The sequence below is a fragment of the Pseudonaja textilis genome, chromosome 14 (assembly GCF_049901715.1).
Source record: "Pseudonaja textilis isolate UNSWEBS1 chromosome 14, rPseTex1.2, whole genome shotgun sequence".
Classification (NCBI taxonomy): Eukaryota; Metazoa; Chordata; class Lepidosauria; order Squamata; family Elapidae; genus Pseudonaja; species Pseudonaja textilis.
Window position 1 is genome coordinate 16881152 of NC_142003.1, and position 26102 is coordinate 16907253.

General features: G+C 39.0%; 1 protein-coding gene across 7 annotated transcripts in view; it reads right to left on the bottom strand.

The window, feature by feature from the left end:
• Positions 1 to 26102, bottom strand: part of RBFOX1 (RNA binding fox-1 homolog 1) — a 1842789-nt gene that overhangs the window by 860048 nt on the left and 956639 nt on the right. The gene's annotated exons all lie outside the window — the stretch shown is intronic.

A 26102-nucleotide genomic window follows, 5' to 3' on the forward strand; every position in this document is an offset into this window, starting at 1 on the left:
GATAAAAAATAATCATAAACCCAACCTGAAAACTGATGTATTTACTTTAAATTAATTAAATCATTTATAAAATCAATATTCATATTTAAACTTCAAACAAAATGAATATTTTCATGACTTAAGTATCCAGAAGAATTAAGAAAGCCCTCCAAATATTTTTTTTAAAAAATAAAGATACCCCAAAAGCAAAGCAAACAGAATAGTATAAAGTAAAAAAAAAAGTTTTAGCCCTTCTGATATGTAACATGGATAATTCTTCCAAATTTCTTCCTAATAGTTATGGTTTTGCTTTCAGTGGAGATGTTTAAACAGAAAGTGAATCTACTGGAGATCCTATTGTACAAAGAGTGATTTGTGCAATCTCAAATGTTTCCTTTCTATGGAGCAGTGGTGGGATTCAATTTTTTTTACCAGTTCTGTGAGCATGGCTTGGTGGACGTGGCTTGGTGGGCATGGCAGGGGAAGGTTACTGCAAAATCCACATTCCCTCCCCACCCCACTAACCTGCTTTCCAGCTCTGTTCTCCTGTGCAGGGCAACCAAAGAAGACCCAGCTGATTAGCTAACAGGTTCTAACTCCCTTTATCTGAGCTGTGTGCCCAGAAGGATATCCAACCCTGCTTTGAATGTTGACTTGCTTTCTTCCTCTTTAATAAAGAATTCGTTTTGAAATACCCAGTTTTCAAAAGTTCATTCTTATCGTCTGAAGCGGGGAGAGTCTGGTCCTTACACCCAGAGAAAGTCCCCACCATTCAACCCTGAACTACAAATATTATCTTATATGGATACCTTTTCTATACTGTTTTTCTTTTTTCTTTTGGTCTGTATTATCTTTTGCAATTCTAATTGTATGTATATGTGTGTGTGTGTGTGTGTGTGTGTGTGTGTGTGTATGGCATTCAGCTTTGTTCGGGTATTTTCCCACGTCATTGTAGTTGTGCTTTTAAAGTTGTAGCAACGTTTTGGCAGAATCTCATCTGCCATCATCAGGCTTCTGTATAGTGTTCATATACATATATATATATATGTATGGTATATAACGTTGCTACAACTTTAAAAGCTCAACTACAATGACGTGGGAAAATACCCAAACAAAGCTGAATACCATACATACATACATACATACATACATACATACATACACACATACATAGTTATATATACATATAAAACTATGGTTTTAAGAAGAGAGAGAGAGAGAGAGAGTTGTTGATGAAGAATAAGATGCATTTATCCTTTCAAAGGGGGTGGGGACGGAAGCAGGATTGGAAAAAAAAAAAACCACACATGTTGAATACCAAGAGTTTAGCAAACTTTGTGAGCTACAATCAATGGAGAACAAAGAATTTAACCAGGCGGGTTGCAACAGCTGTATTGCTGAGGCCCTTTGGAAAGGAGAAGCGGTCCTTTCTTACAATGTAACAGGAAGTGATGAGCTGATCAACGAACACTGATATTATTTCATTTCCCTCATCTGCCACAGAGCCAACAAACAGAGTGACATCTGGCTTACAAGAAACACCTGCCATCTTTGCAGCCTAATTCAATATGCTCATGTCGCAGTTCATTTACTGAACATTCAGTGGTGTTCTTTGGGGCTGCCTTCCCTCCCCCCTCTCTCCAGAGAGACGGTCATATCTCTTTCTGCAAGGAAATGTGTCGACATTTTTCCCCCCCTGCAACAAGGAGATTGCACGCTTCTCGGCACGAGAGAGGAGGAACCTGTGGATGCATGCGATCAAAGAATGAAGAAAACCAAAAATACAACAGACCAGTGGTGGGATTCAAAACTTTTTACTACTGGTTCTGTGGGCATGGCTTGGTGGGTGTGGCGTGGCTTGGTGGGCGTGGCAGGGGAAGGATACTGTAAAATCCCCAGTCCTTCCCCACTCCTTGGGAAAAGTTACTACAAAATCCCATTCTCTCCCCACCCTACTAACCTGCTTTCCAGCTCCGTTCTCCTGTGCAGGGCAACAAAAGAAGACCCAGCCAATCAGCTGGGAGTAGATGGGAGGCAGAGAATAGATGGGGGAGGGCCAATCAGAGGTGGGATTTGCCAGTTCTCCGAACTACTCAAAATTTCCTCTACCAGTTCTGGTCAGAACCTGCCGAATGCCACCTCTGAAACGAACCACTCTACTTTCTAAATGTTATGGTACAGAAGTGAATAAACATGTTAAATGTTTTGGCACAAGGTATACTGGAGGAAAGTGGGGTATCCTGATACATGTGATATTAGGAAATAGACAAGCCAAAATTGTGTGTGAGATTATTATATATGGAAAAATTGGTATCAAGGTTTCGAGTAACAACTTGTAGCAAATCAGAACTCTGAGACTCCAATCTCTCGCAAAGAACTTCTTCATTGGGCACATCGTATTGGCACTATCAGTGGTGGGATCCAGCCGGTTCACATCACTTCGGGAGAACCAGTGGTTAACTTTCTGAGCAGTTTGGTGAACTGGTTTTTGGAAGAAATCATTAGGGCAGAGAACCAATGGTTACATTATTTGAATCCCACCACTGGGCACCATTAAATGTAAAACCAACTCTGAATATTTCCCGCAGTTTCAGTACAGTTAAAACTACTAAATGATGCCCTCTCCAAATGACATGGGTCACAATTAGGTTCATTGGCGGGCTCTGTAGGTACTCCTCTCTGTTCTCATCTGACACCTCTGGAGGTGACCTTGCTTCCCATGAGACAGAGCAGTGTTGTGTCTGGCAGTGCATTCCAGCCTCTTTCCCTCCCACATACTGTGTGGCGATTAAGAATCGACAAAATGGTTTCTGCCAGGTTCAGTTCAAAGTTGACAATAGGCTCACAAATATATGCAATGATTTTTTTTTGCATGTTTCCTAAAGCAATTTGACACAAAAAAGTGGGTAAAACTGAGTTTAATGATATAAAAAGGAAAGATTGAGTAAAACTGAACATAGTTTAACTATTCACTATAAACAGCCCTCAGCTTATGATCAGAATTGGGATATGAACCTCTGATGCTAAGCGTTAGGTGAATCATATATGATTTGGAGGTATTAGCACTGCTTTATAAATCCTTAGTTTTATAAAGATTCCAGATTCCACATCTGGAATACAGCATCCAGTTTTGGTCACCACATTACAAAAAAGATGTTGAGACTTTGGAAGGAGTGCAATGAAGAGCAACTAAGATGATCAAAGGGCTGGAGACTGAAACATATGAAATTGCAGGATTTCTGTATGGCTAATCTAGAGAAAAAAAGGGGGGGGGGGTTGTGTGTGACATGATAGCAGTATTCCAGTATTTGAGGAGCTGCCACAAAGAACAGGGAGTCAATTTATTCTCCAAAGCACCAGAGGGCAAGATAAGAAACAATGTTTGGAAACTAATCAAAGAGAGAAGCAATCTTGAATTAAGGAGAAACTTCTTGACAGTGAGGACAATTAACCAGTGGAACAGCTTTGCCTTCAAAAGTTGTGGGGGCTCCACCACTGGAGGTTTTTAAGAAAAGACTGGACAGTCACTTGTCTGAAATGGTATAGGTTCTCTTGCTTGAGCAGAGGGATGGACTAGAAGATCTCCAAGGTCCCTTCCAGTTCTATTCTGATTGGTTGATTGATTGTGGCTTTTTTTGATCAATTGAATCACATGGTTGTTAATAGAATCCAGCTTTCCATATTGAGAATGCAAATCTGGGGTTGCATTATAGTATTTTCAACACTGACATTTTTTTTCTGTTGCTGTTGCCATACTTGATATTCAAGTTGTCCCTAATCAGTATGTTATTCATTTAGTGTATTTATCACCATCACTGACACATAATTTTTGGGAACAAGGTTAAAAATAGATATTAACATCTTTAAACTGTACCACATATAAATCCAATTAATTAATAAGTAGCAAATTCATATTTAACAAAGGCTTCTTTCAAAAGGCCTTCATTAAATTCAGAAAAATCGTTAGCATCGCTGCTTGTTTTGATTTCTTCTAAAAGTAACATGCAAAATGTCAGTTCATTATCTAATGTGATCAGATGGCTTCCTATAAAATGAGTTTATATAGGATGCATAATCAAAGAGGGGTGTTAAAATCTGCAGGATGGAGGCTATCTGCAAGATATCGTAATCTAACCTCTATCCTTTATAGGTGTGTCTAATCTGATAACATAAATTACAAAGGATTTGCAAGCTCTAATAATAAAAGTCAAGGAGCAAAGAAATAGGAGTAAAATATTTCTCTCTATAAAAATGGATGTGTGTATGTATGTTCCAGCAAAATTCTGGAACACCTTTAGCAATTTCAACCATACTTGGTACACAGATGACTTACCCACTGAAAACAAATACTACAGGAGTAAGACACCTCTAACACCCCTTAAAACGGCTTAAAACATGTGTGCCTTAAAACGGCTTCTACTGTACAGCACAGTGGAGTTGCCATGGTAACGGCTTCACAGGGTAATGGCTTCAAAGTACTCCCCTCTGGTAAGGGGCCCTCAGCCCTCCAAGGAAACATCAAGCAATTGGCCAAGTGCAATCAAACACTAAAAAATGAAACACCAGCATAGACAAGAAACTCACTAGGAGAGAAATAGAAGACTTGCAATGCCGTGCCAGAGAACTACTACATCTAGAATTTCAGAGACAGTATAACAACATGAAGCCCGACTAAAGGATAAGACAGATAGAGCTACTACATCTAGAGCTTCAGAGAAAGTACAACAGTATGAATCCTGATTACAGGATTTTCCTGTCTAATACAGTGGAATAAATTTATTTATTTATTGGAATAAATAAATATCTGGGCAATGTCGGGTTATCAGCTAGTTAAAGAAGACCTAACTAAAAGCAACAGGTAGACCAACCAGACTCAGAATTGGCTATGGGGATGTTGAATTGGTGAAGAGCTTCTGCCTTTTAGGATCAACCATCAACAGCAGAGGAACAAGCAGACAAGAAAATATATCACAGACTAGAATTTGATAGAACAGCCATGAAGATATTCAGATGCTGTGATCTCTATGTATACCTACAGATGACAATGGAAACTATGGTATGAGCCATGGTGGCACAGTGGTTAGAATGCAGTATTGCAGCTACGTCTTAGTTCTTTGTTCTTTGCACTGACACCCAAGTACTTTATTATGTAAAGCACTTCAAAAGTGGAAGCAATTTTGCTGATTTAACTAATGCTAGAAATAGGGGGAAAGCTGGCCAGTGGAAATGTCCTTTAGCAACTTCCCCACCTCTAAAAATTCATTAAGCTTTTCCAAACTTGTCTTTGTAGCCAAAACATTCAAAACATGATTTCCCCCTGCATGGTGGCACAGTGGTTAAAATGAAGAATTGCAGGGTAATTCTGCCGACCGGCTAGGAATTTGATTCTGACCAGCTCAAGGTTGACTCAGCCTCCCATCCTTCCGAGGTCGGTAAAATGAGGGCCCAGATTGTTTTGGAGGGCAATAGGCTGACTCTGTAAACCACTTAGAAAGTGCTGTAAAGTGGTTGACATTATCCTGTGGAACGGTATATAAGTCCAAGTGCTATTGCTACTTAAGAAGTGAGAGTTAGAGTTTGAAAAAGCAGGATAGAAAAGAATACTGGCATGTGAACCTAGGCATCGAAGAAGACTCCTAAGAATTTCATGAACAACCAAGAAAACAAACACATGAACCAACAGTTCTCTCTCAAGGCACACATTGTCCTAACTTTGGGCGCATGATGCAAAAACAAAAATGATGATTTTTTTTTTTTTTTTTTGAGGAAGACTAATGCTGGGAAAGATAGAAAGAAAAGACGTGGACGATCATTTGCAACATGGTTGGCCTCAAATCGAGCAGAGCTGTTGGAACAACTGAAGGTCCAGATTAGGGAACAGATCATCAAGAAGAACAAGCTATGTATGATTTTGCTAAGAGGCAACAATGTGTGGACAGCACACAATCAGTTTGATGTCAGGATCCATAAACCCAAAAAGACACACTGAGATTTTTATAAGCTAGGGGTGTCAAACTCAAGACCCATGGGCCGCATCCAGGCCATAGGATGCTTAAATCTGGCCCATGGGGCCAGCCTGGAAATAGCAAAGGACTGGCCCATGGTGTCTCTGGAGGCCAAAATAGGGCATGTGGGGGCCACGCACAGCCCCCACAGCCCGTTTTTGGCCTGGACAGCCTCCTGCAGCACTCTGCTGTCCAAAATAGGGTACGAGGGACCATGTGTGCCCCCTCCCGCAACCTGTTTTCACCCTGGATGGCCTCCTGCATCACTCTGGCAGCTGAAATGGGTCACGGGGAGCTGCATTCAGCCCCCCCCCCCCTTGACCCATTTTGGCTGGCAGAGTGCTGCAGGTGGTGTCCATCCCGTCTCCCACCTGGCCCATGGAGGAGAACTACAGTGCTGATCCGGCCCTCAAAAAAATCCAACTTAACACCCCTGTTCTAAATTGTTTTATTTACTGTTCCTCACTTATAGACTGAAACCTATTTGTCATGCAGACCCCTCACATCCTGGACATAAACTTTTTCAACTCCTTCCTCTGGGACGATGACATTAGAGGCCAAAACAACTATACCTATGGACACACACACACACACCATTTGTCACTCTGCTGAACATCTAATTCTCACAGTGCTGTCTGATGTCCATGTGTATTTACCATGTAGTATGGCTGTAGTGTTATTATTTATCCTTCTTATTATCTTTCTTACCCCTCTTGTTAGGAATATAAGTCACCTAACAGGTATTTGGGTTAGAAATATATAAACCAGGATAAACATTTTAAAACTGTATCTTTAAGGGAATGCAAGACCATGCAATTGGGCGTGGTTTCTCAAACAGCCATAAGATGGAGCCAGAAACCTGGGTTGTTTAGTCTGAGTCTCAGAAGAGAGTGTGAGTAAGTCTCTGTTTTCTTCTGTTGGAAAGTATTGCCGTTGCTCCATTTCTTCGAATTGACTGATATTCATGAATTTAATATAAGTCTGATACTGAACTGTTTTTTGACACTGGAATTTGATATTTGTATTATCCCTGGATTGAAAACTGACTGATTTAACTTGTGAATGACTTTGGATTGCTTATTTTGGACTTTGCTTAAACCTTTCTGGAAGTAAAAACCTACATTTACGGTACAGTGTATCTGTGTTCTCTGTGTGTATTATTCCAACGCTACTCTCTATACGTCTCCTTGTATGAGCTCATTCTCCTAACGGGGAATTACCTCAACACCTCTTATGGGTATGATGATGATGATGATGAGTAATATCATTCTGTTGCTTTGCATGTACACTGAGAGCTTCTGCACTGGAGACAAATTCCTTGTGTGTCTAATCACTTTTTAGCCAAATAAAGTATTCAATTCAAATCTGGCCAAGCTAAAATGAATGATTTGCACCATTAAACATATACTCTGAGAATTGCTAGAGAGGAACTGTCTTAACTCTCTTTCTCCCAATCAGATTAAACTGTTGCCCTTGTTCCTTTGTGATGCAACCCCCACCCCCACCCCCACCCCGGGAATCAGAACAATCCTTCATCCTAAATCAATGGATATTGATTTTCCCTGTAGATCCCACTGATATCATCTGTAATCTACATTTTTAGTATCGTTTTCATCAGCGTTTAGCAAGGAAAGGGAGTGATGTAGTCAGCCAGGACTTTTGAACCATTTATTTGCTTCCACCTCTTCCCTGAAATCAATGAAAGGTAAAGATAAAGGTTCCCCTCGCAGAGATGTGCTACTCGTTTCTGGCTCTAGGGGGAGGTGCTCATCTCCGTTACAAAGCCAAAGAGCCAGCGCTGTCCAAAGACGTCTCCGTGGTCATGTGGCCGGCACGGCTAAACACCGAAGGCACACGGAGGAACGCTGTTCCCTTCCCACCAAAGTCATCCCTATTTTTCTACTTGCATTTTTTATGTGCTTTCAAACTGCTAGGTTGGCAGAAGCTAGGACAAGAAACGGGAGCTCACTGTGTTACATGGCACTAGGGATTCGAACTGCCAAACGTCCGACCTTCCTGATCAACAAGTCAGTGTCTAAGCCACTGAGCCACCACGTCCCTGCAATACATGCACGAGCAGCATGCAAATCTTTATGCTAAACAAATGGAAGTAGTTTCTCTGATGCAAAGTGATGTAGGATCCAAGATTATTATGATGACAATTCAATTATTTTCTTTGGTAGCGGTGGAGGGAGAAACATGGGAAGTAGCAATATCTATATTTTCTATTCCACTGATTTACAAGTGGTAGCACAAGAGGACACTATAATAAATTGATATGGTACTTCAGGTATAGAGGCTGAGTTAATAATCCATTAATTATTAAAATACCCATTGCTTCAACCATGGCACTCATAAACCCAATTGCAGAAATTGTAGGTTGTCTCTCTGACCAAAACATTACACCCTTTTGACTCTCCAAGGCAAAATTGGGAAAACATGAAAATGTTTCCACTTTTCTAGGAATACCTACAGCTTGCAGAAGTCAGAAAATATTAAATATGGTATATTAGTTATAGTTTAGTAAATAGTACATATAGAGCTCATTAGTAATCATTTGAGTTTTGGTTTTGTACTTTACATTTTGTATGTGTATTTTATTGGTCTGAACGATAAATGTATGATGGGGCGCACTATAGGTGGGACATAGGGGTAAGTCATTTAAATTTGAATCAAAGTCTTTACAGCTTTTCCTAAAGGATAAATGAAATAGCAAAAATGTCTGTTAAAAGGTATGATTTTTTTTAAAGGAAGAAAAAGTAAGAGCTTTGTGTCTGTATGTTTGTTTGTTTGTGTGTTTGTTTGTTTTTAACATAGATCCAAGTTTGTTTAAAAAAATCTGATGAATGATGGGACTTACAAAAGGCTAAAAGACATTGTTCTGGTATAAAACACCCAACATCTCTTTTTCTGTGGTTTTCATTTCCTGTAATATTAGGAATGGTCAGCAGATGGAGGCAAACAACCACACAAATGAGTTGTGCTGTGTAATAAACAAAGCTGCAAGGCAAAAATTATGATTTTATTTTTCTTCCCAGCATCAAGGTGGACTGTAAGTTCAAGTACCTTGTTGCATAACTTTTCAAAAGGGAGGGAAAGAACTTATGGAGGTGGCTTTTACATTTTTAAAATAATAATTTCTAAGTCTTATTAAAAAAAAGAGAGAGAGACTAGGTAGCCAGTTGTGTGTCACTGGTTGGTGTTATATGTCTAATTAATGCTCTTGCTGGACTTTATGCTCCATGTTTATTTTTAATTGTATTATTGTTAAGTTTGGTACTGACGAGTCAACACAAAATGCTTGCATTTACTGCTGTCCATCTTTTAACTGCTTTGTTTAAATAGCTTTATGTGTCAATTTGGTGTAGTGATTAAAGTATCAGGCTTTTAATCCAGAAGCCTGGAGACACTGATTTCTTTTCCTGACTTAAGCACAGAACCATCTATGACTCTCTCTCTCCCTCTCTCTCTCACTCACTCCCTCTCTCTCACTCACTTTCTCTGTCTCTGTCTCTCTCTCCCTCTCTGAGTCTCTCTCTCTCTCTCTCCGTCTCTTTGTCTCTCTGTCTCTCTCTCTGTATGTGTCTCTCTGCCTCTGTCTCTCTTGAAGTCAAAGGATAAGAGTTCTCAAAATCTTGCCAACTGTAGTTACTGGTCAACTGTAGAGACTGGTCTCCAGGAATCAAAACTGACTCAAAGACACACATACACCCAAAGAGATAGAGTTAGACATAGAGACAGACATTGCCATCCAACTACTGTATATTCCGGCACTTCCATCCTGTTACCTTTAACATTTATATATAATTGATTGTGGTCAAGGATGGTGTAATGAAATTCAAGGAAGAAAAACAACATATTAAAAGAAAAACAAATGATGGAGGAGGAGGAGGAGGAGGAGGAGGAGGAGGAGGAGGAGGAGGAGGAGGAGGAGGAGGAGGAGGAGGAGGAGGAGGAGAAAGAACAGTAGCTAAGGTATGGAACAGAATATAATACAGGTAGTTCTTGACTTATAACATTTCATTTAGTGACTGTTCAAAATTACAATGGCACTGAAAAATCTGACATGGCCATTTGATGAGCATCAGTAGCGCAGTGGTTAGAGTGCAGTACTGCAGGCTACTTCTGCTGCCTGCCAGCTGCCTGCAATTTGGCAGTTTGAATCTAACCAGGCTCAAGGTTGACTCAGCCTTCCATCCTTCCAAGGTGGGTAAAACAAGGACCCAGATTGTTGAGGGGACAATATGCCAACTCCATAAACCACTTAGTGAGGGCTGTAAAGCACTGTGAAGCAGCATATAAGTTTAACGGCTATTGCCATTGCTATATTTTCACAGTTACAACCTTTGCATCATTCCCATGATCTTGTGTTTGAAATTCAGATGCTTGGAAACTGGTTCATATTTATGACCGACATTGTGTCCCAAAGTGTCCCCTTTTGCAACCTTCTCTCGAGCAAAGTCAATGGGGAAGCCAGGTTCATTTAACAAACTTATCACCTGGAGCGATCCACTCAACAACTGTGGCAAGAAAAGTCATAACATGGACAAAAGTCACGTAGCAAATGTCTCACTTAGCAAAGAGAAATTTTTGGGCTCAATTGTGGTCGAAAGTCAAGGATTAGGTTAAGTCAAGGATCAGCCTTCCATCCTTCCAAGGTGAATAAAATGAGGACCCAGATGGTTGGGGATGATAGAATGACTCTGTAAACCACTTAGAGAGGGATGTAAAAGCACTGTGAAGCAGTATATAAGTCTAAGGGCTATTGCTATTACCTGTATAACTTGAAAATGAATGCAGGTCAAAATTGTAACAAAAACAAAACAAAATAAAATCAGAGAATCTTAAAGCAAAGGGTAATACCATCAAAAGCTAAAAGATACTGCATGATGAAATACAGAATGTTAAATTGAATATATAAAGTGCAGACAAGTTCATTCTTTATGCTTCACCTTGTAGCCATCGTTGCAAACATGACAACATTGGAAAAGACAGGATATAAGCCCAGCTACAGTATTTTATAAAATGCATGATTTAACATGGTTTTGAAGCCAGTCCTGTTTAAATATCTGTGCTTAAAAGAAACCCAGAATGCAGCTTGGCGGAATACATTACCGTAAGGTATGCTTTAACCATGGTTTGCTAAACAAGCCATAAGGCAGAACTCCGGTTTCTTAGCATTAAGGTAGATGCAATTAAAACAACAACAACAACCCATCATTAACTTTAGATTAGGAAGATGAGATAGTGCGAATTGCTACATCAAATTAGAACAGTTTTTTAAAAGGAAACTTGTGTTCGTGACAGTTCAAAGCTTCCATTTGAAGTAGAAAGTGATTTTTGAAGTTGGTATAGATGGTGATTTTTTTTTAAAAAAAAGTTAGCTAAAATAAGAAAATTTTAAAAAAAAACCCAATAATTATTCTTGTTCATTGCAATTTGGGGACAACGTGGACATTGAACATTCCTCTTTTTCATCCTTGAAAATTAGCTTGTCGTCCCCCCCCCCCCAAAAAAAAATCAGTTTTGAATATGTTGGGCCACAGATCCTGAACTGAAGCAAATTGTATAAACTGGGTTTCTGCCTGGGAGATAAACCTACAGTAAAAGAGGGCAGCCAAGGGCAGCAAATCCAAACTGTATTGACCCAAGTAGGAATAATCTATCTGAGTTGCTTCTTATCTCACAGAACTTCTGTAATATTCCTATCTGTTTGCAGCAAAAGGATTCTAAAGGACCTGTCAAACTTTTAGCTGCACCTGTATAACAGGTCAAACCATTTGAGGGATTTGTTATTTTATTGTATTTATTTTCGGAGAAGATGGGGAAGGAGGAGGCACAACTTTTCCTGGGGATTTCTTTCATATATATTTTATATATTCAGGTTTCCTGGCAAAAGTTAGGGAAGATGGGGATTTATTTAGCAAATTATCCTATGCAAATAATGCACTGTATTATTATAAACAATAAAATATTTATAATATAACACCTATCTTTTTTTTTTACATAATATGGTTTGCTTGATTTAGGGTTAGCACCAGGATCTCCAAATCCTTCAAGAGTTCATCATGTCTTTAGATGTCAGGGCTCCAGTAATTACCCCCATTTAAATCATGAGTCTTGAGCCAAACTTCCAACACTTAAAAAGGATTTATTGGGAGTTAAAAGGTCTGGCACTGCCTGGGTGTAGCCGACTCTGAGATACATCATTCATTGTCCCCCTTTACCCTGGTTTTCCCCCCACCCCCTGGGTGTATCATAATTCATATTATCCAATGGGACACATCCATAGCCAAGAGTTATCAATCATGCGCTCCAGTTAGAATTTTGCCTGGTAAAAACTTTGGTCACCTGGAAAACATTTATGGAATGCAGTTTCAGTTTTGTAAGCTTTTAACACTACTCCCCACATCCTTTCTGTTGGCAACTCTAAAAGACCAGAGAAATATTTTCTGTGTTGATATCAGAAGTATCAAATTTTCCTTCGATCCTCAAACATTTATTATATCAAAATAAACTAACAAATGCTGTTTAACCTAATAACACTGTGAAGAGTAATAACAATAGAGACAATTTAAGATTGTTGCTGCAAGAAGCAGGAAAAATACTATGATTGTCAACAGCTTCTTGTTGGGAGACCCTATATTTCCAAAATGATCCAACACAATTGTAACTGGAGAGAAAGAAAGGGGCTGGAGAATGCCAGCATCACACAAACAAGATTCCATGACCTGCCCAAATGTTGATTTTCAACATAAGTGTTGTGCACACACATAAAAGTAAACAAATATAAAGAAAGCCATGTTTCCATTTAGCATAATATGAGAAGTAGAATATAGAATAATAGGGTTGAGAGGGACCTTGGAGGTCTTCTGGTCTAACCCCCTGACCAAGCAGGAAGGAGGGGAACCATACCAGTCTAGACAATTGGCTGACCAATCTTGAAAACCACCAGCAATGGAGCACCCACAACTTCCAAAGGGAAGCCATTCCACTGATTAATTGGTCTCACTGTCACAAAATGTCTCCTTAGTTCTAAGTTGGATCGATCTTCCATCTATTGCTTCTTGTCCTGATTTCTGGTGCTGTGATGACCCGGGGCGTGCTACAAAGGCAACACAGTCAGATAATCCATAGGAGGCCCTTTATTAGCACCAACTTTGTCCCCAATGTCCTGGTTACCTTCTGGCTGGAGAAAAACTCTCTCAAGAACAGCCTTTGGCTGCAGAGAATCAAGTCCAAAATATGGTCAACAAAAACTGTAACTTAAACTCCAATCAAGGCAAAATGAGGTAATTAGTCCGGCAGGGCAGGAGCAAGAATTCCAGATGTGAAGGCACGGCAATAACACAACACAGTTGGGAAGATGCCAGGAACACAGATAAGCAAAGTCAACACAAGATAAACTCACATTTGCTTCCAGCAGCTGCCACACTCAGCAGGCATTTCTTTTAAACTCTCATCCCCAGGTGTGAGTAATGAAGGGAATCAGTGCCCTTTCCTCCCCCATAAGCCATGCAACCCATGTTGCTCTCTTCTCCATTCCTGCCTGCATGCCCTAGGATGAAGAGGGGGTGAACCTGGGTCTTCCTCTGAACTCCCTCTCCCTTGTTCTATCTCTTCCCTGCTCTGCCCTTCCCCAATTTCCTCCACAGCTAATGGAGCCACACTCCCACTCCATGTCAGCTGTTCATCTTCCTCCTCAGAATCAGACTCTGACAGGAGCATGACAGGTGTTTTGGAGAATAAGTCAACCCCATCTGTGACAGCCATTTGACACATGATGGAATTAGTGCCCTGTGTTTTTCTGGCATGTTTACATACAAGTTTTCATTCACTTAGATGAAAGGATTTGTTTTTGAGAGGTTTTCTTAAGTGGGGAAAAAATGTTGGAGAATTCTTATGGAACAATTCTGGCATTCTTGCAATGTTTTGGTAACAGGCAAGCAAGATGTTATTATCCATGTATTGTTATGCAGTCCCTATAAACAACTGCTTCATAGCTCTCTTAATTCCCATATTTCTATATATCCCTGGAAAAAGGTATTAGAAGGACAAACTGCCTTTGTTTTTTGTTTTTTGTTTCCCCACAATGGAGCATGCAAGCATTCAGAGAAGCTTTAAAAGGAATGGAAAGATATAAAGGCAACACAATTTCTGCACTGACAACAATAAAGCGAGGTTAAAAATCAACATCAGGAAAAACAGGGGGAAAAGAAAAAGAATTTTCATGTACCTTGAAGGAAAATAATATCTTCTACCAAGGGGTTATGTTGGCACAGTATTTCAACTATGAATTACAAGATAGCATGCTGGGGATGAAAAAACACTGTGGCTTCTTCAACAAATCATCTTTAAAATACTCTGCAGCTTAGCCACGATAACAATTTGGTGCAAGATGAAACTGTCTAAGATGAAACTGTCCACAAAAGGAGGCTGGCAGAGAAGGATCTTAACCTTTTCACCAAAATGTTTTTTCAACATGCCTCATCCATTTTGATCTTTTAAGGAAATCTCCCATTGATACCAATGGAGGATTTTAGAGGGGGGAAATAATATTTGCAGGATGCGGTTGCACTCCACTAGAACTAGTGAAGGCTTTTTGAGGGAATGAACTATGTTCGAATGATGGCAGTTTTCTGAGATCGGAGTATGTCTCTATAAGCCTACAATGGAAAAAAATAATAATAATTGTCATTCATTGGGGGAGATTAACAGATTAATACAGTTGGAAGGGATCTTGTAGGTCATCTAATCCAACCTCTCACCCTACACCATTTCTGACAAATAGCAGTCCAGCCTCTTCTTGAAAGCTTCCACAACTTCTGAAGGCAACTTCTGTTCCATTGGTTGATTGTTCTCACTGTCAGAAAATTATTTCCTTATTTCCAGGTTGAATATCTCCTTGAGCAGTTTCCATCCATTATTCCTTGACTGGCATTCAGGTGCTTTGGAGAATAGCTTGACCCTCCCTCCTCTCTGTGGCAGTCTCTCAAATATTGAAAGACTGCTATCATGTCTTCCCGGGTCCTTCTTGTCACTAGACTAACCATGCCCAGTTCCTGCAACATTCTTCCAAAATTTGACGAGGGGGTCAAACTATTTTCCAAAGCACCAAAAGGTATTCTTTCAAACATGGGAAAGAAGATAATATTTGGAAATAGATCAGGCAACCATTTCTCTGATTCACTGTGATGTAAGAAAGAGGAAGAGAGGAATAAAAAGGACTCGGGACTCTATCTTTTTTTTCTATTTTTTCAATGAAAAGAAAGACTAGGGTAGACATGATAGCAGAATTCCAATATTTAAGGGGTCGTATGAAGCTGAGGGCATCAAAATATTTTCTAAAGCACCAAAAGGCAAGATAAGAAACAATGGATGGAAATTAACCAAGGGGAGAAGCAACCTAAAACTAAGGAGAAATTTCCTAATGATGAGAGCAATCAACAATAGAATAGCCTTCAGAAGTTGTGGATGCTCCATCATTTGAGGTTTTCAAAAGGAAACTGCACAATCATTTGCCTGAAATGATATGGGATCTCCTGCTCAAACAAGGAGTTGGACTAGAAGACCTCCATGGTCCCTTCCAATTCTTTTAATCTGTATCTGTACCTACCATAGTATAACCCAAACATCCACATTATCTTATCAGCACAGTGTATTATCTTACAGCACAGTCATTAAAACAAGAATAACAACAGACAGCCAAGAAAACTAAACTATTTTGCCACTAATTATTATTTTTAAATAAAACTTGTTTTGACAATAAGAATTTTTCATGCCTTTTTTACTTGGGAAAAATAAATTAAATTGTACACTGTAAATAAGACATTAGTGAAAAATAGCAGAAAATAAATGCTCCAGGCTAAAGCTAGGTTTATTCACAAACTATTCATGACTGCACTTTCCCTCTAATTGGGTGGGAAAGGAAAGATAAGGAAATACAATTATTTGAATAAATAAACAGCTAAAAGAAGCAAGAATTGAAATAATAGGAAAGTTCGAGCCAAACGACAACAAATCCAAGTTATGAAATATTGAAGCCATCAATCTACCCTTGACAATTGATCACAAAACGTCTATCAGGATGGCTAGCAGCCGGCTGAGAAACCAACAACATAATTACACTAAGATCTCTCTCTCCCAGGAAGTTCTTCCATGAAACAATTAACTTTTCAGTATTTTGTTAGTTTTTTTTTTAAAAAAAAACCCTTCAAACATCTAGGTTTATTATACACGTTCACACTGATGACCAAAGTCAATAAGATGTTTGTCCAATGCCAAACTCCTCTTTAAAAAAATTCATTTCTCTTTAACGCAACTATTCCTTCTTCAAGCCAATGAACAAGAAAGAGATAATCACCTCCTTATTTTCCTGATTCTTCAGAACATGATAGATAGAGACATGATTTATCTGATTGAAGATGAAGGTAAAGACAGCTATAGGGGAAAAATAATAAACACCAAATGTTTAGACTACTTCTCAAGGCTGCTTTTTCTCCCTCTACCATAAAACATAAATTGAGACCCTTAGAGTTGAAGTGCTCTCCAGTCAACCTTGAACTGGCAGAAAATTACAGTGGCATTTGAATTTGTTGTACCTATTTTCCCATGTCCTTGTCCTCTCTTGCTTTTGTTTCAAGTCACTGCCAGTCACCTGGCTTCTTTTCAAGGTGACAGAGACTGACAGATTTATATCTCTCGAGGCTGCCCTTGGACAGTGTCAGAATTCAAGGTGGGAAATCCTACTTTATAGTGAGATGACTTGTGACATCTTAAGCCTGTTTCACTCATGGGATAAATGTGAGAGTGTGGCCACACCACAGAAAGAAACATCTTGACAGAGTGTCTTTTGTTATGTGGACAACGGGAGGAAAAAGTCTCACAATCGACTGGAAAACAAGTCATGAGTTGATGCCCAGCCTAGTATTTTGGATGCAAAACAAAAGTCATAAATTGCCAATCTTGTTGGTTTTGACAGCCATGAACAAGCTCACACCATAGGAGTCAAACTAACTATTGTTCTCTGCCTATAATATAGGAATCTCTCCAAACTGGTAGCTTTCACCTGGGAGGTTCAAAGGTTCTGGGGGAGGATCAGACCTTGCTTTGTGTTTTATATAAGGAGTCAAAGCTAATTCACCACTTAAACCTTCTATTAATTGGGTCAGTTGCACCCCAAATGTCCAGATCTGTGATGACCCGGGGTATGGCACAAAGGTAACACAGTCAGATAATCAATAAGAGTCCCTTTATTATCTCCAACTTTTCCCCCAATGTCCAGGTTACCTTTGGCTGGAGAAAAACTCTCCCAGGAAAAGCCTTTAACTGGAGAAAATTCAGTCCAAAACAAGGTACACACAAACTGTAACTTAAAGCCCAAACAAGCCAAACTGAAGTAATTAGTTTGGCAGGGCAGGAGCAAGAATTTCAGACTTGAAGGCATGGCAAAACCCACACAGTTGGGAAGATGCCAGGAACACAGATAAACCTTTACAACACAAGATAAAGTCATGTTTGCTCCCAACAGCCTGCTGCACATAGTCTTCCTTTCTTATAAACTGTCTTCCCAGCTGTGTGGCTAATGAAGGGAATCAGGGCCTTTTCCTCCCTGCATAAACTACGCAACCCACATTGCTCTCTTCTCCGTTCCTTCCTGCCTGCCCTAGGATGAAGAGGGGGGTGGGCCTTGTTCTTCCTCTGAACTCCCTCTCCCTTGTTCTACCTCTCCCTTGTTCTACCTCTCCCCTGCTCTGCCCAGCTGGACTCTGCCCTTCTGCATCCTTCTCTGCAGCCAACTGAGCCACACTCCGATTCCCTGTCAGCTGTCCAGCTTCCTCCTCAGATTCAGACTCTGACAGGGGCATAACAAGATCTGTTTGGAAAGAGAAGTTAGGAGTTTTCTTAACTGAGTTAAAAAAGACTCAGACTTATCCAATCTTAAATGATGTCAAAAGGTATTTCTACTACCACTACAGCTAAGCCCAGAGCATCAAAATGCCTAAGCAAAATTAATGAGGCACATTTAATTTACCCTGTTGTCATCCTAAATTGTAACATTATCTGTTTCTTTACCCCTTCAGCATTATTCGCAGTCATACAATCAGGCACTATTCATTAAAGTCACAAGTAGCTAATTAGCTCTCGCTTTATCTCAATGCTTATATAAGCAAGGATTCAAAGTCACTTCTCTTCTACAGGCACCTTTTAACTGCAGGGAAATTAACTTTGCCGCTCTGTTTCTCGCTTCATCTCCTTAACCTTTAAAGGGAGTATGAGGTATGCTGAACAAAGGTACAGGGGGAAAAAAATAACCACATATTTTCCAGTTCTAAACAAGCAGAAATGTATCTCTTACTCAGTTATGTGTTTAGATTGTCCTTGCATTACAATTCTGCCGAATGTTTCTGAATTATCAAGATGTGATTAAGTTGAAAAAGAACTCAGGAAAGCCAGAAAGATGTTCCATGTTTGTTTGTTTGTTTGTTTGTTTATTTACTTACTTACTTACTTACTTATTTATTTATTTATTTATCAAATACTTACAATATAATAGAAATAAGAATAAACATAAGTTTAAATATAAGAAATGGGAACTAATAATTGGGGACAATAGGACAGGGACAGTAGGCATGATTGTGCGCTTATGCACGCCCCTTACAGACCTGTTAGGAATGGGGTGAGATCGATAGAGGTTAGCTTGAGGGTAAAGGAGTGGGGGTTTGAGCAGGTGACAACAGAATCAGGTAGTGAGTTCCAGACATTGACCACTCTGTTGCTGAAATAGTACTTTCTGCAATCAAGTTTGGAGTGGTTTACATTTAGTTAATATCTATTGTGCGCTCTTGTGTTGTGGTTAAAGCTGAAATATTCATTAACTGGTAAGACATTGCAACATATGATTTTATGTACTATGCTTAAGTCCAATCTTAGCCGGTGTAGTTTAAGGTTGTTTAAGCTTAGAATCGCAAGTCTGGTGGTGTAGGGTATTCTGTTGAGAACAGAGGAGTGTAGTACTCTTCTTGTAAAATACTTCTGGACTCACTCAATTATTAATGTCTGATATACAGTGTGGATTCCAGGCAGCAGAGCTGTATTCAAGTATTGGTCTAGCAAAGGCTGTATATGCCCAAGTTTGTAAATCAGTATTACCAGAGGAAAAGCTGTTGTTTTTTAATAAAAAATTGAAGACAAGCTTGTCTTTTTTCCTTTCTTCTCTTAAGTTTAAATTGTTTTGGTCTGTGACCGCAAACAAAGTATTATTATTATATATTTAAATTGTTTATTTTTCTATCCCATTCAAGAAAAAGAAGTATAACTTTGAGAAAGTTTCTTTTTTTACATATTAGCATAACAAACCACACTTATTTTGTTCTCCCCAATGTCAAGTCATGTACGAGAAAACAATTACCTAAAGTTGAGCTAAAACTATATCAAGTGATCCAAGCAACGAATATTGTGGAAAGTGTTTCCAAAATGTGTCATTGCAATTTTCAGTGGTTACTTTGTGTAGAACTAACACAAGGTAATGGTTGCAAAATCTAAACCATACCTGTAAAGAAAGGAAATATAATGAAGATCTAGCAATGGCAGTTATCAGATCAGGTTTTCCTTTAATGAAAATGGAAATATTTTTTCTACATGTCCCCCTTCTAATGGAGCAGGGAAGAAAAAAGAAAGGAGCCAAATCCATAGTGAAACAGAGAAGACATATTGTTAAATGACCAAATGCAGAACCATAATTAAATTAACTGATAATCATCTCACTTCTATCCAAAACTTTAATTTAAAGCTTTTGCAAATATAATGAGGCTCCCCAGGATGGAGGAAAAAGAGAAGTACTAAGGAAATAACAGAAACAAGATTAAATTAATTGCAAAACACACTGATAAGAAAGCTCACGTCAAATTAGGTAAAACATTATATTACTGGAAGCCATTTAATTTAGTTATGCATAATATGCACCTTGATGAGGGAAAAAAAAAAAAACCTTCCAAGAAGTAATATGAAACAAACACAGAACAGTTACTGTTCATGCATACGTCTCTATGCTATTGTGACAAATGGTTGTTTATGGTCTAAAAGTAGTGGATAAATATATATTAATAATTACTGATGATTGTGAACGGCTCTCTGTACTCTGTCAAGCAACCACTTGATATAAAGATGCAACCCAAACAGTTAAGACACATGTCTGTTAGGCTCCAAAATCCAAGAAAGACATGTGATTCTTCCAAGCAGATATCTCTGTTGTTCCTCCTATAGACAGAATCTTTGAAGTAAACCACTATCTATATGGAGTATACACTTTGGGGATTATTGGGGAGGGGCTGTCTTCACCCTCTTTCTCTCTCACAAACTATGTGAACTAGCCTGCCTGACTCCTCTGGAATGCATGTCCTCCCTCCTGGGAATCCAGACTAAATTCCACTACAATGTCTCCAGGTGGTCCAGCATAAAGCTAGAGAAGCAAAACCCAAAATGTGGCTTGATTGGTTAGATCCAATGTTCTGTATGAACTTAGACACACTTTTGTACACTAAGGTGGATGGCTGGGGATAACTGCATTTAATTTAATATGTTACAATTAAAAAAAAGTTGTTTGTAAGAACTGAATAGCCGACTTCTGATATTTATAGTATATCTGATCAATCCAAAACATTCATAAAAGTTATTCTGTATGTACAGAATTGAGTTACACATCATTTTATGTGTGGTTTCTTCTATTGTTGCCTGTTGATGTTTGGGACAGCCTGAGATCTGGAAGGTCATGAAGACATGGTTTGTCCCCAAGCATTGTTAGTCTGTGAGTTCCTACCTTTCCTTCTTCTCTTTCCATCCAATTTCCTTCTAGGCTCCCTTTAAGGTTAGTAAAGATAGAAGCTGGAAAACATTTCCTACATTTTGCAATTTGCTCACTGAGATTAGAATAACCTTTGTTTGGTGCATGTGTGATAAAGTCCAACTTTGGAACAGATATGCAAAACATGGTTTCTCTGACTACCTACACATTATCTGAATGGAATGTATAATATGTGCCTAGTTTCCAGTGACAGAATTATACAGTCCATTCATGCAGAAAAACAGATGACCAAGAAACAAAATCCTTGCTTATTACAGCAGTCAACAAGTTAACAGACTCTGTTCAAGAGAAGGTGGCATCAGCTATTCAGTCCTGTGTGCAGAACCACACAAACAGATAAAATATAAATTAACACGCAGTCTCCCTTTGAATTATGAAAACATAAGAATAGGTTGGTTCAAAGCCAGGGTTCATTATGCACTTAAGAACTGCAAGACATCTAATTTTGAGTTTCAGCGACATAGCTATCCTAACTATTATATTAGGATCTTCAGCACTGAGATATGCATCAATACTTGAAAATTGTAATAATAAAGATGTCTCAGAAGAATGATGCTAGTCAGGTCCCCGGTGTTTTACTGCCTGAGCAATTTTCCACCTAAATACCATATTACATCCCAGTATCTTACTGGTCAATGATTTTATTTGGCAAAGACCCATGTAGTCGCCTTATCTTCTCATTTTCATTCTCTGTACTTCCTCTTATTATGTGTTCAATATTTCACCGGAGTCTGCTATTCCCACTTGCACTGCCGTTGTCTATTCGCTTGGAACATAGCTCAGTCTTTATCTCAAATGTAATGAAAAAGAAAAATAACAAAGGGACAGAGTTAATGACTGCAGCCATTTTGTGGGGGTTCTGGCTTACATGTGTTTTTCTCTTGTATGAAGGCTGCACAATACAATACATGATCCCAGATAATTAAAGTCCACTTAGAATTGCCATCCTGCAGAAATGCAATTTAGCAATAAACGACATCAAGGCTTCACTGAGGAAAAAAAAAAACAATGGAAAGAATTCTCAATGGATTACCTCTTAGAAGAATTCTTATGGGAAACCATGATGAATGGAAGCTGGATATGAGCTGTTGTCCAGATTCCTGGCCTTTGGGCAGGCACGGTCATAGAGGACAAGTGCCAGCAACTGATGTAAATAAATAGTTGTGCAATTCCTTATCTGACTATATTTTTTATTTATTTATTTATTTGATATGATTTGTCAATCACTTACAAGATAATAGGTATAAGTATATACATAGTTATGAATACATGAAATGGGTACATATAAGAAAAATAAAAGAAACAATAGGACAGGGACGGTAGGCACGTTGGTGCGCTTATGCACGCCCCCTACAGACCTTTTAGGAAAGGGGTCTATACAGAATTGATTTCCCTCATTGGGCTTGATATCATTTGGATGGATCTCTTCACATTTGTACCAATTTCTGAGTTTTCTAACAAAGGAGAAAAATAGGCTCAAGGCATAAGGTAAGTATGTGAGAACTAGGATTTAAGAGGAAGTTGTTCCAGTTCAGGTTAGGCACATCTTTCAAGTTTGAAATCTATCAACCAAAATTAGACTTCCAATCAGTGGTGGGATTCTACAGGTTCGGCCCAGTTCAGCTGAGCCAGTAGTAGCGATGAGCAGCGGAGACCAAACCAATTCTCTCTGATGCTGTGTGTTGGGCCCACCCACCTGCCTGGGCTCCCATACTAACCTTTATGTCCTGCTTTTGAAGCACAGCTGCACAACACAGCAATTGCTGCGTGGCAGCTGCTGAAGCCTCAGGGAGAGTGCAGGAGGTGACTCAAAACGCCTCTGCACCTGCTCAAAGTACACATTTGCCACAAAGTGCGTGCGCGCAAAGTGTGTGCACCAAGCCACACCCACCAAACCGGTGGTAAAAATATTTGAAACGCATCACTGTTTCTAATCCTGTAGAATCTCTGAGGTCTGGATAACTTTGTTTTCAACTGGGGAGTTTTTGGAGAATGGGGAGAACATTAATTGTTGACTGTTGGGTCATCACCCCTATTTTTTTTAATGTTCTCTCTTAAAATTAGAAGTGGGACCACATTTAGAGAGCGACTGCTATTCCCTAGCTCTGAGCACAGCAATGAGCAAGTCCATGCAGAGTTTGGAGGTCATTAATGGTGTTCCATGACCTAAGTAGAATGAAAGAAATGCTAATACCATAACTGAATGGCTAACTTTCAATGTGTTTTAGAGAGTCACTCAGGTCTAATTGCAAATGACTTGCAAAATCATCAGATAAATGGGTATGATCTGCTGATCAGCAAATTCTGTGCTAAGAAAAAGACCAATGTATTCCTTCTAATCAAAGAGTCATGATGAACCATGGTTGGAGTGAGAACGTCAAGCAGCTTAGCATGGAATTTACTTATGCTGTTTATATATTTTACCTCTCTAAGAAGCACTATCAAAGCCTGCTTTTTCTTTAAATTCTTTTAATCACAATATAAACCAATCCTTAGCAAAAAGAAAAAGAAAAAAGAAAGGGAAGAGAATAAAGGAGGTGCAGAATCTATGCCAGACAAAAAACACACCCCTATCTTCTGCTAAATTATTGCCCAGGCCCTGACAGATTAATGACAAACTTGGCCAGTTGGTCCCTGTCTTAGCTGAGGAAACCATATTGTAGAGCTTTGTATTGTATCTACCAGTTACAATTAGATAATGCACACTTTGGTTTCAGCACGCTGGACAGCTACCTCACTAAATAGTAACGTAGTACATAGAATAATAGGGTTGAAGCGGATGTCAAAAGGCCAATCTCCTGCTCAAGCAGGAATCTCTATATTGTTCTGGAAAAACAACGGTCCACTCTATTCTTGAATTCTTCCAATGATGGAGCACCATCAACTTCTGTAGAGAGTGTCAGGAAAGTTCTAGGTTGGAACTGTTTTTAATGATTCCCCCACCCTTAATTTCTTGCGATATTTGTCTCAGCTAAAGTGATTAAATTGATTGTAACTGGTGATGGATATTTTCGGCAACACAATTTACATTTATCAACCCAACTGATTGATTTATGGGATAACAATACAATAAGCTCTCAGTTAATAACTGTAATCGGGACGGGCAACTGCATCATAAAGCACAGTCATAAAACACAGAGTCACAGGACTCCACCAATTTAGGATGGCAGTTCTGACAGTTCCAGTTGTCAACATTAAGGAAACCCTACATGGGCATTAAGTGAATTCCATACAGCCAATATTAATCCCATGGACTTTTGCTTGTGTGAAGCCAGCAGCAAAGATTCCAAATAATGGTCACTTGATTACAGGATGCTGTAGCATTGTAATGGTGAGCCAATGGCCAATCATGATCACATGATTGGGAAGGGTGTTGTGACAGCCATAACTATGAGGACAAAGTCTCCACATTTAACACTATCATAATGAACAGTTTCTGGATAAAAGATTGTTAACCAAGGATTATTTGTAATAGTCCCTATTTACAAGAGGGAAAATAAGGAAGACTCAGCTATTTACAGAACTACTGAACTATATAGTAAACTATTTGCAAATTATCTAAATAATAAACTTAAACTGGAGTAATCAGAAGAGATGTCAGGGGATGAACAAACAAGCTTTAAAGGTGGCTAGTCTTCATATTCTGTTATTGCATACTATATTCAAAAGTCTAGGCAGAATTTAAAATTGCTTTTATAGATGTTATTCCTAGAGTTGATTCCTCTTCATAATTTTCATTTTGAAGGTTGGGGCTGCCCATTTGTCCACTGAACATCAGTATCAAAAGCCAGTTATCTGAATCCGTGGGTTTAGCTAGACTGCAGCAAATGCTTACAGCTGAAATAACAACATTGAACTGCTAACTTAGAATGTCCCAATAAATCATGCTATGGCTTAAGCCAGAGGTCCCCAAACTTGGCAACTTTAAGACTTGTGGACTTCAACTCCCAGTTTTGGCTTTAGAGAAACCTAGCTTGGCTCTCAAACATTATTCTATGGAAAGGACTGGACTTTCACTGCATGATAAACCACAAACTACCAACTCCATTTGAGTCTTGAATAGCAAGCTGTGTATTCAGCAAAATAACTCAAAATATACATTCCCCTTAGAGGCAGCCCATGGCCTTTTCCTGACCCACATTTCTCATGCAGGATAGTCAACAACAACAATGTTGGTATTTTTCTAGAAAAGGAGAAAGGGGTTTTCTGATAGAGGAATAAAATATGGTAGTTTTCAGGAAAGCTTGTTAATTATTGGAAAGGCTGCCTACTGATGGACTCGTCTTTTTCTTCTCTTTTGCTCCAATTCCTTTTAATTCTTTGGCACCTTGTATTAAAATTACATCTATCAGCACTTCCCACTCTATGCAGTGAATATATTTAAAACTGCATGACACTAAGACATATTGGTAACAGGGATCTAGGTGGGAGTCAGTAGGGAAATTCCAATCATGTTCTACTTGCAAGATACCATGAATAAATTAGAGAACATATAGATGGAATGAGGACTTGTTATCTTTATATTCTGTCTTTTCAATCCCAAATATTTTCAACGGATGTGATCTTACATGCAGATGGTTGAATCAACAGCTGTACATCTAATGAATGCAAAACATGCTCTATCTAGTTTCTGCGCTCATTCACATATATTTTAATCCATGAACACCCATTTTGTTTCAATATGTTTTACAAAGAAATAGTACCAAAAAGGTCCTGATCCCACTTGTCCTCATACAGATTTCTCAAGGCAAATTTAACCAAATATGTGTTTTCTAAACATGTTTCCCAATTGAAGGAACACAACATTTAGCAAGGTAGTTAGTGTTCAGGATATCCATATCCTCTATGATATAATTTAACAAACGGGGAGTCAGACAGATTGTTTTTGTAGGAAAGCTAAATCCACAAGCTTCCTTGATCTTAAGTAGACATTTAAATAGGGTCACCACACTATAAAAAAGATGTTGAGGCTCTAGAAAGAGTGCAGAGAAGAGCAACCAAGATGATTAGGGGACTGGAGGCTAAAACAAATGATGAATGGTTGCAGGAACTGGGCATGGTTAGTCTAGTGAAGAGAAAGACCAGGGGAGGATAGCATTGGATAGCAATGTCCTAATATTTGATGTGCTGCCACAGACAGGAGGGGGTTTAGTTATTTTCCAAGGCACTTGAAGGCCAAACAAGGAATAATGGATGGAAACTGAACCAGGAGAGATTCAACCTGGAAATAAGGAGACATTTTCTGACAGTGAGAA